Genomic DNA, 15,479 nt, shown 5'->3' on the forward strand with positions numbered 1-15,479 from the left:
TCTTATTCTCTTAAAAACCCAGTCTGGCAATGGCATCACATGTAATGTATTACCACATTCTAGATAACATAGCATGTTTACAACTAAAATCTTCCCTTTTAACTTAAAAACCTGCTTCTCCAGAAAAATCAGTCTTCTTTCCATCCCTCCCACCGTCTCTTCCCACATACTGTCCGTAGCCTCCTTTTCATTCTTTGCTACAATTATTCCTAAAATCTTTATTTCTTGCACCTCTGTAAACTTACAGACCCCTGTAAGAACCTCTGCCCTTCCATATTTCATGTATACAGTTTTTTCTTCATTTATCTTTGCACCCGAACCCTCACAATACAGTTTTGTTTTCTCCATCACTCTTTTAACACTTTCTACATTTTCAACCACAATTGTCGTGTCATCAGCATATTGAAATATTTTCTTTAATTCTTCTCCCTCTTCCATTTGTATTCCATTTATTCTTTTTTCTCTATTTATTAAAAGCCCTAAAGGTTCTGCTACCAATGAGTACAACTGCGCCGACAATGGACACCCCTGTCTTATGGATCTTAAAACTTTAAAAAGGTTGAGTTAAAAAACCATTGCATTTTACTTTTGTAAAAATATCCCTGTATAAAACCGAAATCCATTTAATAAAATTATTCCCAAACCCAAATTCCTTTAAAACTGCAAATAAAAAGCCATGTTCAACTCTGTCAAAAGCCTTTTCAAAATCCATACTAATAACATAAGCACTTTTGCCTTTTCTTTTATATACCCTGCTATATCTCTAATGATGCTAGTAACATCTGCTATATCTCTCGCCTTTACTCCATACGCCTGGTTTGTTTCTATTATATTTGGCATGACATTTTTTTAATCTGTTTGCTAAGACCTTGGCTAAAATTTTAAAATCAGTGTTTAGCATTGTAATGGGTCTAAAAATTTTCAGCTCAGTTTGTCTCCTTTTTTCTTGTATATTATTTTCATTAATCCTAGCCCATTCTTGGGCTTACTCTTTCTTTTTTAAAAAACTTCTTCAAAAATTTCATTTAAAATCACGCTTACTTTTTCTTTAAAAACTTTGTAAAACTCACTTCCAATACCATCTACCCCGGGGCTTTTCCTCACTCTTAAATGATTTATGGCATGTATGATCTCTTCAGTTTCTATTTCCTTTCACATATTTTTTTATCCTGTTCGCCAACTTTCCTTGTTATCTGTTGCAACAAAATATTCCTTTTTTCCTCATCTCCCCCTCAGACTTAAAAAGTTCCTCATAAAATGATTTAACTTCTTTTAAAATCCCCTCTGTATCTGAGACCACCACCATTCCATACTCTTTTAAGTTCTTTAATTGTTTCCGCTCTCCCCCTGCTTTTCTCAAGATTAAAAAAGAATCTGTTACATTTTCCCCTTCCACCGTATATTTTGCTTTGCTTCTCAACATTGCCCCTTGCATTTCTCCTCTTCTATTTTTCTCAACGTATTTTCTATTTCAATTACTTTTTGCACATCTACTTCGTTTTTATTTAACTCCTCTTTTAGAGTTCTCCTTATTCTCTCTCCTTGGTTCTTTTAACCTTTTGTAATAAATTACAGTAGTTCATAGAATATTTCTTATATAATACTTAACATTTTCCCACCATTGCCTTTTGTCTTCCATATACATTAGGTCTTTTTTCCTCCCATCTAATATCATTTTCAATCTCTTTTTTAAAACTTTCATTCTTTAAAACCTCAGTGTTTAACAAATCCACACCCCAGGTCCCTTTGTTTGTCTTTTAAAATCCATCGTCATTAAAACCATTTTGTGATCGCTTAAGGTTGTTTCTTTTGTAAAATATTCCATCAATGAAACATTCAAGATTTTCTGGTACTTAAAAAATAGTCTATTCTGGTTTGGCACATAAAATTCCCCACCAACTGTCTTCTTGAAAATTCCTTCTTTTTTCCATTTCTTTCCCGCCACACATCAATCATATTTTTCTCTTCCATCAATGACCTTAGTTCTTTTCTACCCCCATCCGATTTAAAAACCATCCCATTTGCCATATCCATTTTACTAAAAACAGTGTTAAAATCCCCTGCAATCACCACCTTCCCCCATTTTTCAATTACATCAGCTAAAACATTAAAGTATATTTTCTTTTCTTTTTCTCCATTGGGAGCGTGCACGTTCCACTAAAACAAATTTGTCTTCTTCCATTTTCGATTTCTACCACCATACATTTTCCTTTTTTATCATTATATATAAGTTTTGTCTTTATACCTCTGTCTTTTCTTATTAAAACCGCCACTCCTCCTCCCATTTTTTCCTCTTCATTGTTAACAAGTAATTCCCCTTCCCATCTTTTTCTAATATCCTCCATAACATTCTCTTTCCAGTTTGTCTCTTGCAATAAAATCACATCTTCATTTCGACACAATTCCTTCACCTTTTCAAATTTATAAACATTCATTAATCCTCTAGCATTAAAAGTCACAATTTTCAGCACCATAAAATAAAATAAAAGCCATAACATCCCCATTTTGTCAGTTCATTCACTCTCCTTCCTTTACCATTTCCCCACTGTCTTGTTTTTCCTCACATCCTTGTTTTAATACTTTTCTTTTGGCTTTCTCTAAATTTGGTGTTACCTTAGTTTGTCTTCTTCTTTTATTGATTCCTGTAGTGCCGGCATCGTCGATGCATTCACTGTCTTTGTCCATTCTCCCATCCTCGCTGACCCACTCCTGATCCTCTGTCTTTTCCAGTTGAATCTGTAAAGTATCAGTTATTTCCATCAGTGACCCCGTTTCCTCACTGCACTGCGTTGATCCAGTCCTTTCACTTTCCTCTTCAACGTCCGTGCTTGTGGTATCCTCTCTTGGTGTTCCTTCCGTGTTTTCGTGTAGCTCCTCTTCACCGGCTTCCTCATGCATCTGCCCACACCCCTGCTCTTCCTCCTGATGTTGTTCTCCGAACCAGCACTCGCACTTGTTTAACACAAGCCTGCAGTCCGGGCACCTCACCGCATTACAATCCCTCGCGAAATGTCCCCTTTCCGAGCACTTATAGCATTTGAAGTCAGGACAGTCCTTCATCATGTGTTCAGGGCTCATACATAACCTACAGGTTCTCACCTGCTGGCTATGTATCACCCTGAAATACTGAGGTCCTTCTTCCGTCTCCATTCTCGTGCTGTAGGGCAGGGAAGCCACCTCTTTTGGAAACCGTACTCTCAGGAATCTCGTTCCATCCTCAATGCGGGTGCCCGGGTAGAATCTCCTTTTGATCTGTGAGATAGGAGTCACCCCCCATCCCTCCAGCTTCTTTAAAATATCGTCATCCTCCAAGTAAGCAGGCAGATGCATGAAAGATACAGCAAAATCCTTATTGTTCAACTTTTTAATTTCACAAGTCTTTCCTTTAATCATCAATCCTTCTTCCAGTTTCTCAATATCTTCCTCTTTTTCCAATGTAATTTCATATTGTTTCATCATTTTTGGTCTTACCGCTAGTATGCTAGTCACTTCGATCTTGTCTTTCAATGCTTCTATAATGTCCTCTGCTCTCCCATCTTGTACCTCCGTCAAATCAATCACTACCGTTGCTTCCTTGGTATAGATCCGTTTCATTCGCCTTTCTGGGTAATCCTTTTCTCGTTGTCTTTGATCCAGTCCATTTTCAGTTAGCTGCCTTGTCTGTTTTGCCAAATCCATGTCTGTAGCCGTTAATCCATCCATTTCAACAAAAAACACAAAACTAAAACGATCCCTCCCAAACAGCAAAGCTGTTGGGAGGACAAATAACAAAAATAACACAAAAAACTAGAAACAAAAATAATTATCTTGAACAAAAACAACGCAAAAAAAACAACACAAAAGTTTGGGTGAGCCTTTCTCACCTCCCTATAGCCAACACACTTCCTGTTTCTCACTAGCTCTCTAGCGCCCTCAGGTTTGGTATGGCCGTAAGCGAAGACTGCTGCAAAGAGAATGCTATTTAAAGATCAACCAATCTACTCGCCAGTACATTATATAAGTAGGAAAGAAAACCCAAAAGCTTAAAGCACCTAGTATTCCTAGGCGGTCTCTCATCCAAGAACTAACCAGACCTAAACCTGCTAAAATTTAGAGATCGGGCATTGACTCTATTTTTTGCCAAATTTATTATATACTAAGTAAAAAAATTCCAAAAGCTTTAAGCACCTGGTATTCCTTGGCGGTCTCTCATCCAAGTACTAAATAGACCTAAACCTGCTAAAATTCAGAGATCGGGCATTGACTCTTTTTTCTTTTTTTGCAGGATTATTATATAATTTGTGAAAAATATCCAAAAATTTAAAGCACCTGGTATTCCCAGGCAGTCTCCCATCCATGTACTAACCTGTCCCAAACCTGCTTATATTCAGAGATCGGGCATTGACTCTATTTTTTGGCAAAATTATTACATACTAAGTGAAAAAATTCCAAAAGCTTTAAGCACCTGGTATTCCTAGGCGGTCTTTCAACCAAGTACTAACCATACCTAAACCTGCTAAGATTCAGAGATTGGGCATTGTCTCTTTTTTTTTTTTTTTTTTGCAAGATTATTATATAATTCGTGAAAAATATCCACAAATTTAAAGCACCTGGTATTCCCAGGCAGTCTCCCATCCATGTACTAACCTGGCCCAAACCTGCTTATATTCAGAGATCGGGCATTGACTCTATTTTTTAGCAAAATTATTATATACTAAGTGAAAAATTTCCAAAAAGCTTACAGTACCTGGTATTCCCAGGCGGTCTCCCATCCAAGTACTAACCAGGCCCAAACCTGCTTAACTTCTGAGATCAGACGAGATCGGGCATAGCCAGGCTGGTATGGCCATAAGTGAAGACTGCTGCAAAGAGAAGGCTATTTAAAGATCAGCCAATCTACTCGCCAGTACATTATATAAGTAGGAAAGAAAACCCAAAAGCTTAAAGCACCTGCTATTCCTTGGCGGTCTCTCATCCAAGTACTAACTAGACCTAAACCTGCTAAAATTCAGAGATCGGGCATTGACTCTTTTTTCTTTTTTTGCAAGATTATTATATAATTCGTGAAAAATATCCAAAAATTTAAAGCACCTGGTATTCCCAGGCAGTCTCCCATCCATGTACTAACCTGGCCCAAACCTGCTTATATTCAGAGATCGGGCATTGACTCTATTTTTTGCCAAATTTATTATATACTAAGTGAAAAAATTCCAAAAATTTAAAGCACCTGGTATTCCAGGCAGTCTCCCATCCATGTACTAACCTGGCCCAAACCTGCTTATATTCAGAGATCGGGCATTGACTCTATTTTTTGCCAAATTTATTATATACTAAGTGAAGAAATTCCAAAAGCTTAAAGCACCTGGTATTCCTTGGCGGTCTCTCATTCAAGTACTAACCAGACCTTAACCTGCTAAGATTCAGAGATCGGGCATTGACACTTTTTTTTTTTTTTTTTGCAAGATTATTATATAATTAGTGAAAAATATCCAAAAATTTAAAGCACCTGGTATTCCCAGGCAGTCTCCCATCCATGTACTAACCTGGCCCAAACCTGCTTATATTCAGAGATCGGGCATTGACTCTATTTTTTAGCAAAATTATTATATACTAAGTGAAAAATTTCCAAAAAGCTTACAGTACCTGGTATTCCCAGGCGGTCTCCCATCCAAGTACTAACCAGGCCCAAACCTGCTTAACTTCCGAGATCAGACGAGATCGGGCATAGCCAGGCTGGTATGGCCGTAAGCGAAGACTGCTGCAAAGAGAAGGCTATTTAAAGATCAGCCAATCTACTCGCCAGTACATTATATAAGTAGGAAAGAAAACCCAAAAGCTTAAAGCACCTGCTATTCCTTGGCGGTCTCTCATCCAAGTACTAACTAGACCTAAACCTGCTAAAATTCAGAGATCGGGCATTGACTCTTTTTTCTTTTTTGCAAGATTATTATATAATTCGTGAAAAATATCAAAAAATTTAAAGCACCTGGTATTCCCAGGCGGTCTCCCATCCAAGTACTAACCAGGCCCAAACCTGCTTAGCTTCCGAGATCAGACGAGATCAGGAATAGCCAAGCTGGAATGTGCGTAAGCGAAGACTGCTGCAAAGAGAATGCTATTTAAAGATCAGCCAATCTACTCGCCAGTACATTATATAAGTAGGAAAGAAAACCCAAAAACTTAAAGCACCTAGTATTCCTAGGCGGTCTCTCATCCAAGTACTAACCAGACCTAAACCTGCTAAAATTTAGAGATCGGGCATTGACTCTGTTTTTTGCCAAATTTATTATATACTAAGTGAAAAAATTCCAAAAGCTTTAAGCACCTGGTATTCCTAGGCGGTCTTTCAACCAAGTACTAACCATACATTAACCTGCTAAGATAAAGAGATTGGGCATTGTCTCTTTTTTTTTTTTTTTTTTTTTTTTGCAAGATTATTATATAATTCGTGAAAAATATCCAAAAATTTAAAGCACCTGGTATTCCTTGGCGGTCTCTCATCCAAGTACTAAATAGACCTAAACCTGCTAAAATTCAGAGATCGGCATTGACTCTTTTTCTTTTTTTTGCAGGATTATTATATAATTTGTGAAAAATATCCAAAAATTTAAAGCACCTGATATTCCCAGGCAGTCTCCCATCCATGTACTAACCTGGCCCAAACCTGCTTATATTCAGAGATCGGGCATTGACTCTATTTTTTGGCAAAATTATTACATACTAAGTCAAAAATTTCCAAAATGCTTACAGCACCTGGTATTCCCAGGCGGTCTCCCATCCAAGTACTAACCAGGCCCAAACCTGCTTAGCTTCCAGGATCAGACGAGATTGGGCATAGCTTTTTTTTTTTTTTTTTTAGCTAAGATTCAGAGATCGGGCATTGACTCTTTTTTTTTTTTTTTTTTTTTTTGCAAGATTATTATATAAATCGTGAAATTTTCCAAAAAGTTTAAAGCACCTGGTATTCCCAGGCAGTCTCCCATCCATGTACTAACCAGGCCCAAACCTGCTAATATTCAGAGATCGGGCATTGACTCTATTTTTTGGCAAAATTATTATATACTAAGTGAAAAGTTTCCAAAAAGCTTACAGCACCTGGTATTCCCAGGCGGTCTCCCATCCAAGTACTAACCAGGCCCAAACCTGCTTAGCTTCCGAGAGCAGACGAGATCGGGCATAGCTTTTTTTTTTTTTTTTTTTTTTTTTTATTTACAGTCAAAATACAAGTTGTGTACAAGACTTTAAAGCTGTTACAGGGAAATTTTCATAAAAACAAAAGCATTTCACAAAAGCATTTTTCCAAAATATGCATAACACTAAAAACCAAAAACATCTAAATTCACAAATTCATCAAATTCTTTAATCTTCTCTTGGCATATAAAAGTGCTTTTGTTTTAAAATATATGTAACCTCCTTCGTAAAAATTCCATAAAAATCCCCCATCTTGTTTTCCAGTTTAAAATAACTGTACAGCATTTTTACATAATCTTCAACCAACTGTTTAAAAATCAACCATAGGTTAGCAATAAAATCTCTGTTTTTGACTATATTCCTTCTTTTCCATATTGCCTTTTTGGCCAAAATTAAAAACAAATTAATTAGTTTCTTGTTTGCTGTATTCTCTGCCATTCCCAACATAAAAAATCTATTCCAGTTACAGTCCCCCTCATTATCTCTTAAGTCTTTGATTATTTCCTTTAATTCCTTAAAAAATGGGCTCAACTTCTCACAGAATAAAAACAAATGTAAAATTCCTTCATCTTGTTTTTTACAAACTCTGCATTGGGCATTAGTTTCTTTCTGCATTGCACACAATCTCATTTCAGTAAAAATCACATTTTGTCTAATAAAATAATCAAAACTTTGTAAATCCACATCCAACCATTTCCATGTCATGTTCTTCCATATATCTTCCTCTTCAATTTCATTAAAATGCCTTATCCATAACTGATTGGCAAGAGGTTTTTTAAAAACTCTATTTATAAAAAACCCATAAAACATTTTAACAGAACCCAAATTAAAATTCACCATATTGTCTTTACATTTTAGAAACACGCTCATTTTCTTTTCTTTTTCTCCCTCCTTAATAATTTCTTCCAGCCATTGTCCTGGTATTGCTTTTTTTACTTGTTCATATTGTCTTTTTAAAACATTTACATTAAAGTCCTCCTTCTCCTCATCCATTGCATCTATGATCACTTGAAGTGGTAAAAATCCCTCTTTAAATTCCCATAAAACATCCCTCACCTTTACAAACCCTGCTTGCAACCACTTCTTAAAATAGATATCATACTCTTGCATCTTTATTTTCCCATTTAAAAACAGAGGTTGATTTAAAATCATTTCTCTCCCCTCCGGATTAAAATCCACCTCTGTTAAAAAAAGCCTCCAAGCGCTTAAAACCTCTTTGTAAAATGGTGGGATCCCCTCCATCATCCAATTCTTAAGCTTCATCCATAAAACATTTTCCCCCAAATTAAAATTCCCACATTTATTTAAATAAAGAGCCATCAATCTCTTCCACTCTGCTCTGTTCGTATCATCCAAATATTTTCTTACCACCTTTACTCTCATGCTTTTCATTTTTTGTTCTACATCCACCAAACCCATCCCTCCCTCCCCCGGTTTCCCAATCAGTGTAAAATATGCAATTCTTGGAGGCTTTTTGTCCCATAAAAATTCTAAAACACATTTCTTTATTCTCTTAAAAACCCAGTCTGGCAATGGCATCACATGTAATGTATACCACATTCTAGATAACATTAGCATGTTTACAACTAAAATCTTCCCTTTTAAACTTAAAAACCTGCTTCTCCAGAAAATCAGTCTTCTTTCCATCCCTCCCACCGTCTCTTCCCACATACTGTCCGTAGCCTCCTTTTCATTCTTTGCTACAATTATTCCTAAAATCTTTATTTCTTGCACCTCTGTAAACTTACAGACCCCTGTAAGAACCTCTGCCCTTCCATATTTCATGTATACAGTTTTTTCTTCATTTATCTTTGCACCCGAACCCTCACAATACAGTTTTGTTTTCTCCATCACTCTTTTAACACTTTCTACATTTTCAACCACAATTGTCGTGTCATCAGCATATTGAAATATTTTCTTTAATTCTTCTCCCTCTTCCATTTGTATTCCATTTATTCTTTTTTCTCTATTTATTAAAAGCCCTAAAGGTTCTGCTACCAATGAGTACAACTGCGCCGACAATGGACACCCCTGTCTTATGGATCTTAAAACTTTAAAAGGTTGAGTTAAAAAACCATTGCATTTTACTTTTGTAAAAATATCCCTGTATAAAACCGAAATCCATTTAATAAAATTATTCCCAAACCCAAATTCCTTTAAAACTGCAAATAAAAAGCCATGTTCAACTCTGTCAAAAGCCTTTTCAAAATCCATACTAATAACATAAGCACTTTTGCCTTTTTCTTTTATATACCCTGCTATATCTCTAATGATGCTAGTAACATCTGCTATATCTCTCGCCTTTACTCCATACGCCTGGTTTGTTTCTATTATATTTGGCATGACATTTTTTAATCTGTTTGCTAAGACCTTGGCTAAAATTTTAAAATCAGTGTTTAGCATTGTAATGGGTCTAAAATTTTTCAGCTCAGTTTTGTCTCCTTTTTTCTTGTATATTATTTTCATTAATCCTAGCCCCATTCTTGGGCTTACTCTTTCTTTTTTAAAAACTTCTTCAAAAATTTCATTTAAAATCACGCTTACTTTTTCTTTAAAAACTTTGTAAAACTCACTTCCAATACCATCTACCCCGGGGCTTTTCCTCACTCTTAAATGATTTATGGCATGTATGATCTCTTCAGTTTCTATTTCCCTTTCACATATTTTTTTATCCTGTTCGCCAACTTTCCTTGTTATCTGTTGCAACAAAATATTCCTTTTTTCCTCATCTCCCCCCTCAGACTTAAAAAGTTCCTCATAAAATGATTTAACTTCTTTTAAAATCCCCTCTGTATCTGAGACCACCATTCCATTCCTACTTTTAAGTTCTTTAATTGTTTCCGCTCTCCCCCTGCTTTTCTCAAGATTAAAAAAGAATCTGTTACATTTTTCCCCTTCCACCGTATATTTTGCTTTGCTTCTCAACATTGCCCCCTTGCATTTCTCCTCTTCTATTTTTCTCAACGTATTTTCTATTTCAATTACTTTTTGCACATCTACTTCGTTTTTATTTAACTCCTCTTTTAGAGTTCTCCTTATTTCTCTCTCCTTGGTTCTTTTAACCTTTTGTAATAAATTACAGTAGTTCATAGAATATTTCTTAATATCATACTTAACATTTTCCCACCATTGCCTTTTGTCTTCCATATACATTAGGTCTTTTTTCCTCCCATCTAATATCATTTCAATCTCTTTTTTAAAACTTTCATTCTTTAAAACCTCAGTGTTTAAAATCCACACCCCAGGTCCCTTTGTTTGTCTTTTAAAATCCATCGTCATTAAAACCATTTTGTGATCGCTTAAGGTTGTTTCTTTGTAAAATATTCCATCAATGAAACATTCAAGATTTCTGGTACTTAAAAAATAGTCTATTCTGGTTTGGCACATAAAATTCCCCACCAACTGTCTTCTTGAAAATTCCTTCTTTTTTCCATTTCTTTCCCGCCACACATCAATCATATTTTTCTCTTCCATCAATGACCTTAGTTCTTTTCTACCCCCATCCGATTTAAAAACCATCCCATTTGCCATATCCATTTTACTAAAAACAGTGTTAAAATCCCCTGCAATCACCACCTTCCCCCATTTTTCAATTACATCAGCTAAAACATTAAAGTATATTTTCTTTTCTTTTTCTCCATTGGGAGCGTGCACGTTCACTAAAACAAATTTGTCTTCTTCCATTTCGATTTCTACCACCATACATTTTCCTTTTTTATCATTATATATAAGTTTTGTCTTTATACCTCTGTCTTTTCTTATTAAAACCGCCACTCCTCCTCCCATTTTTTCCTCTTCATTGTTAACAAGTAATTCCCCTTCCCATCTTTTTCTAATATCCTCCATAACATTCTCTTTCCAGTTTGTCTCTTGCAATAAAATCACATCTTCATTTCGACACAATTCCTTCACCTTTTCAAATTTATAAACATTCATTAATCCTCTAGCATTAAAAGTCACAATTTTCAGCACCATAAAATAAAATAAAAGCCATAACATCCCCATTTTGTCAGTTCATTCACTCTCCTTCCTTTACCATTTCCCCACTGTCTTGTTTTTCCTCACATCCTTGTTTTAATACTTTTCTTTTGGCTTTCTCTAAATTTGGTGTTACCTTAGTTTGTCTTCTTCTTTTATTGATTCCTGTAGTGCCGGCATCGTCGATGCATTCACTGTCTTTGTCCATTCTCCCATCCTCGCTGACCCACTCCTGATCCTCTGTCTTTTCCAGTTGAATCTGTAAAGTATCAGTTATTTCCATCAGTGACCCCGTTTCCTCACTGCACTGCGTTGATCCAGTCCTTTCACTTTCCTCTTCAACGTCCGTGCTTGTGGTATCCTCTCTTGGTGTTCCTTCCGTGTTTTCGTGTAGCTCCTCTTCACCGGCTTCCTCATGCATCTGCCCACACCCCTGCTCTTCCTCCTGATGTTGTTCTCCGAACCAGCACTCGCACTTGTTTAACACAAGCCTGCAGTCCGGGCACCTCACCGCATTACAATCCCTCGCGAAATGTCCCCTTTCCGAGCACTTATAGCATTTGAAGTCAGGACAGTCCTTCATCATGTGTTCAGGGCTCATACATAACCTACAGGTTCTCACCTGCTGGCTATGTATCACCCTGAAATACTGAGGTCCTTCTTCCGTCTCCATTCTCGTGCTGTAGGGCAGGGAAGCCACCTCTTTTGGAAACCGTACTCTCAGGAATCTCGTTCCATCCTCAATGCGGGTGCCCGGGTAGAATCTCCTTTTGATCTGTGAGATAGGAGTCACCCCCCATCCCTCCAGCTTCTTTAAAATATCGTCATCCTCCAAGTAAGCAGGCAGATGCATGAAAGATACAGCAAAATCCTTATTGTTCAACTTTTTAATTTCACAAGTCTTTCCTTTAATCATCAATCCTTCTTCCAGTTTCTCAATATCTTCCTCTTTTTCCAATGTAATTTCATATTGTTTCATCATTTTTGGTCTTACCGCTAGTATGCTAGTCACTTCGATCTTGTCTTTCAATGCTTCTATAATGTCCTCTGCTCTCCCATCTTGTACCTCCGTCAAATCAATCACTACCGTTGCTTCCTTGGTATAGATCCGTTTCATTCGCCTTTCTGGGTAATCCTTTTCTCGTTGTCTTTGATCCAGTCCATTTTCAGTTAGCTGCCTTGTCTGTTTTGCCAAATCCATGTCTGTAGCCGTTAATCCATCCATTTCAACAAAAAACACAAAACTAAAACGATCCCTCCCAAACAGCAAAGCTGTTGGGAGGACAAATAACAAAAATAACACAAAAAACTAGAAACAAAAATAATTATCTTGAACAAAAACAACGCAAAAAAACAACACAAAAGTTTGGGTGAGCCTTTCTCACCTCCCTATAGCCAACACACTTCCTGTTTCTCACTAGCTCTCTAGCGCCCTCAGGTTGGTATGGCCGTAAGCGAAGACTGCTGCAAAGAGAATGCTATTTAAAGATCAGCCAATCTACTCGCCAGTACATTATATAAGTAGGAAAGAAAACCCAAAAGCTTAAAGCACCTAGTATTCCTAGGCGGTCTCTCATCCAAGAACTAACCAGACCTAAACCTGCTAAAATTTAGAGATCGGGCATTGACTCTATTTTTTGCCAAATTTATTATATACTAAGTAAAAAAATTCCAAAAGCTTTAAGCACCTGGTATTCCTTGGCGGTCTCTCATCCAAGTACTAAATAGACCTAAACCTGCTAAAATTCAGAGATCGGGCATTGACTCTTTTTTCTTTTTTTGCAGGATTATTATATAATTTGTGAAAAATATCCAAAAATTTAAAGCACCTGGTATTCCCAGGCAGTCTCCCATCCATGTACTAACCTGTCCCAAACCTGCTTATATTCAGAGATCGGGCATTGACTCTATTTTTTGGCAAAATTATTACATACTAAGTGAAAAATTCCAAAAGCTTTTAAGCACCTGGTTTCCTAGGCGGTCTTTCAACCAAGTACTAACCATACCTAAACCTGCTAAGATTCAGAGATTGGGCATTGTCTCTTTTTTTTTTTTTTTTTTTGCAAGATTATTATATAATTCGTGAAAAAATATCCACAAATTTAAAGCACCTGGTATTTCCCAGGCAGTCTCCCATCCATGTCTACCTGCCCAAACCTGCTTATTCAAACGGCTTGACCTATTGCAAAGAGAAGGCTATTTAAAGATCAGCCAATCTACTCGCCAGTACATTATATAAGTAGGAAAGAAAACCCAAAAGCTTAAAGCACCTGCTATTCCTTGGCGGTCTCTCATCCAAGTACTAACTAGACCTAAACCTGCTAAAATTCAGAGATCGGGCATTGACTCTTTTTTCTTTTTTTGCAAGATTATTATATAATTCGTGAAAAATATCCAAAAATTTAAAGCACCTGGTATTCCCAGGCAGTCTCCCATCCATGTACTAACCTGGCCCAAACCTGCTTATATTCAGAGATCGGGCATTGACTCTATTTTTTGCCAAATTTATTATATACTAAGTGAAAAAATTCCAAAAATTTAAAGCACCTGGTATTCCCAGGCAGTCTCCCATCCATGTACTAACCTGGCCCAAACCTGCTTATATTCAGAGATCGGGCATTGACTCTATTTTTTGCCAAATTTATTATATACTAAGTGAAGAAATTCCAAAAGCTTAAAGCACCTGGTATTCCTTGGCGGTCTCTCATTCAAGTACTAACCAGACCTTAACCTGCTAAGATTCAGAGATCGGGCATTGACACTTTTTTTTTTTTTTTTTTTTGCAAGATTATTATATAATTAGTGAAAAATATCCAAAAATTTAAAGCACCTGGTATTCCCAGGCAGTCTCCCATCCATGTACTAACCTGGCCCAAACCTGCTTATATTCAGAGATCGGGCATTGACTCTATTTTTTAGCAAAATTATTATATACTAAGTGAAAAATTTCCAAAAAGCTTACAGTACCTGGTATTCCCAGGCGGTCTCCCATCCAAGTACTAACCAGGCCCAAACCTGCTTAACTTCCGAGATCAGACGAGATCGGGCATAGCCAGGCTGGTATGGCCGTAAGCGAAGACTGCTGCAAAGAGAAGGCTATTTAAAGATCAGCCAATCTACTCGCCAGTACATTATATAAGTAGGAAAGAAAACCCAAAAGCTTAAAGCACCTGCTATTCCTTGGCGGTCTCTCATCCAAGTACTAACTAGACCTAAACCTGCTAAAATTCAGAGATCGGGCATTGACTCTTTTTTCTTTTTTTGCAAGATTATTATATAATTCGTGAAAAATATCAAAAAATTTAAAGCACCTGGTATTCCCAGGCGGTCTCCCATCCAAGTACTAACCAGGCCCAAACCTGCTTAGCTTCCGAGATCAGACGAGATCAGGAATAGCCAAGCTGGAATGTGCGTAAGCGAAGACTGCTGCAAAGAGAATGCTATTTAAAGATCAGCCAATCTACTCGCCAGTACATTATATAAGTAGGAAAGAAAACCCAAAAACTTAAAGCACCTAGTATTCCTAGGCGGTCTCTCATCCAAGTACTAACCAGACCTAAACCTGCTAAAATTTAGAGATCGGGCATTGACTCTGTTTTTTGCCAAATTTATTATATACTAAGTGAAAAAATTCCAAAAGCTTTAAGCACCTGGTATTCCTAGGCGGTCTTTCAACCAAGTACTAACCATACATTAACCTGCTAAGATAAAGAGATTGGGCATTGTCTCTTTTTTTTTTTTTTTTTTTTTTTTTGCAAGATTATTATATAATTCGTGAAAAATATCCAAAAATTTAAAGCACCTGGTATTCCTTGGCGGTCTCTCATCCAAGTACTAAATAGACCTAAACCTGCTAAAATTCAGAGATCGGCATTGACTCTTTTTTCTTTTTTTGCAGGATTATTATATAATTTGTGAAAAATATCCAAAAATTTAAAGCACCTGATATTCCCAGGCAGTCTCCCATCCATGTACTAACCTGGCCCAAACCTGCTTATATTCAGAGATCGGGCATTGACTCTATTTTTTGGCAAAATTATTACATACTAAGTCAAAAATTTCCAAAATGCTTACAGCACCTGGTATTCCCAGGCGGTCTCCCATCCAAGTACTAACCAGGCCCAAACCTGCTTAGCTTCCAGGATCAGACGAGATTGGGCATAGCTTTTTTTTTTTTTTTTTTTAGCTAAGATTCAGAGATCGGGCATTGACTCTTTTTTTTTTTTTTTTTTTTTTTGCAAGATTATTATATAAATCGTGAAATTTTCCAAAAAGTTTAAAGCACCTGGTATTCCCAGGCAGTCTCCCATCCATGTACTAACCAGGCCCAA

General features: G+C 36.8%; 3 non-coding genes and 2 pseudogenes across 3 annotated transcripts; all 5 read right to left on the reverse strand.

The window, feature by feature from the left end:
* Positions 1-4,714: 4,714 nt before the first annotated feature.
* On the reverse strand, positions 4,715-4,833 carry LOC113085608 (5S ribosomal RNA). Its single transcript, XR_003284333.1, has one exon. It is a non-coding gene; the product is annotated as a 5S ribosomal RNA (ribosomal RNA).
* A 777-nt stretch (positions 4,834-5,610) lies between these two features.
* Positions 5,611-5,729, reverse strand: LOC113085606 (5S ribosomal RNA). Its single transcript, XR_003284331.1, has one exon. It is a non-coding gene; the product is annotated as a 5S ribosomal RNA (ribosomal RNA).
* A 224-nt stretch (positions 5,730-5,953) lies between these two features.
* On the reverse strand, positions 5,954-6,072 carry LOC113085609 (uncharacterized; annotated as a pseudogene).
* Positions 6,073-14,103: 8,031 nt separating this feature from the next.
* LOC113085607 (5S ribosomal RNA) lies at positions 14,104-14,222 on the reverse strand. Its single transcript, XR_003284332.1, has one exon. It is a non-coding gene; the product is annotated as a 5S ribosomal RNA (ribosomal RNA).
* Positions 14,223-14,447: 225 nt separating this feature from the next.
* LOC113085610 (uncharacterized) lies at positions 14,448-14,566 on the reverse strand (annotated as a pseudogene).
* Positions 14,567-15,479: the final 913 nt, after the last annotated feature.

The sequence above is a fragment of the Carassius auratus genome, unplaced genomic scaffold (genome assembly GCF_003368295.1).
Source record: "Carassius auratus strain Wakin unplaced genomic scaffold, ASM336829v1 scaf_tig00042005, whole genome shotgun sequence".
NCBI classification, from domain to species: domain Eukaryota; kingdom Metazoa; phylum Chordata; class Actinopteri; order Cypriniformes; family Cyprinidae; genus Carassius; species Carassius auratus.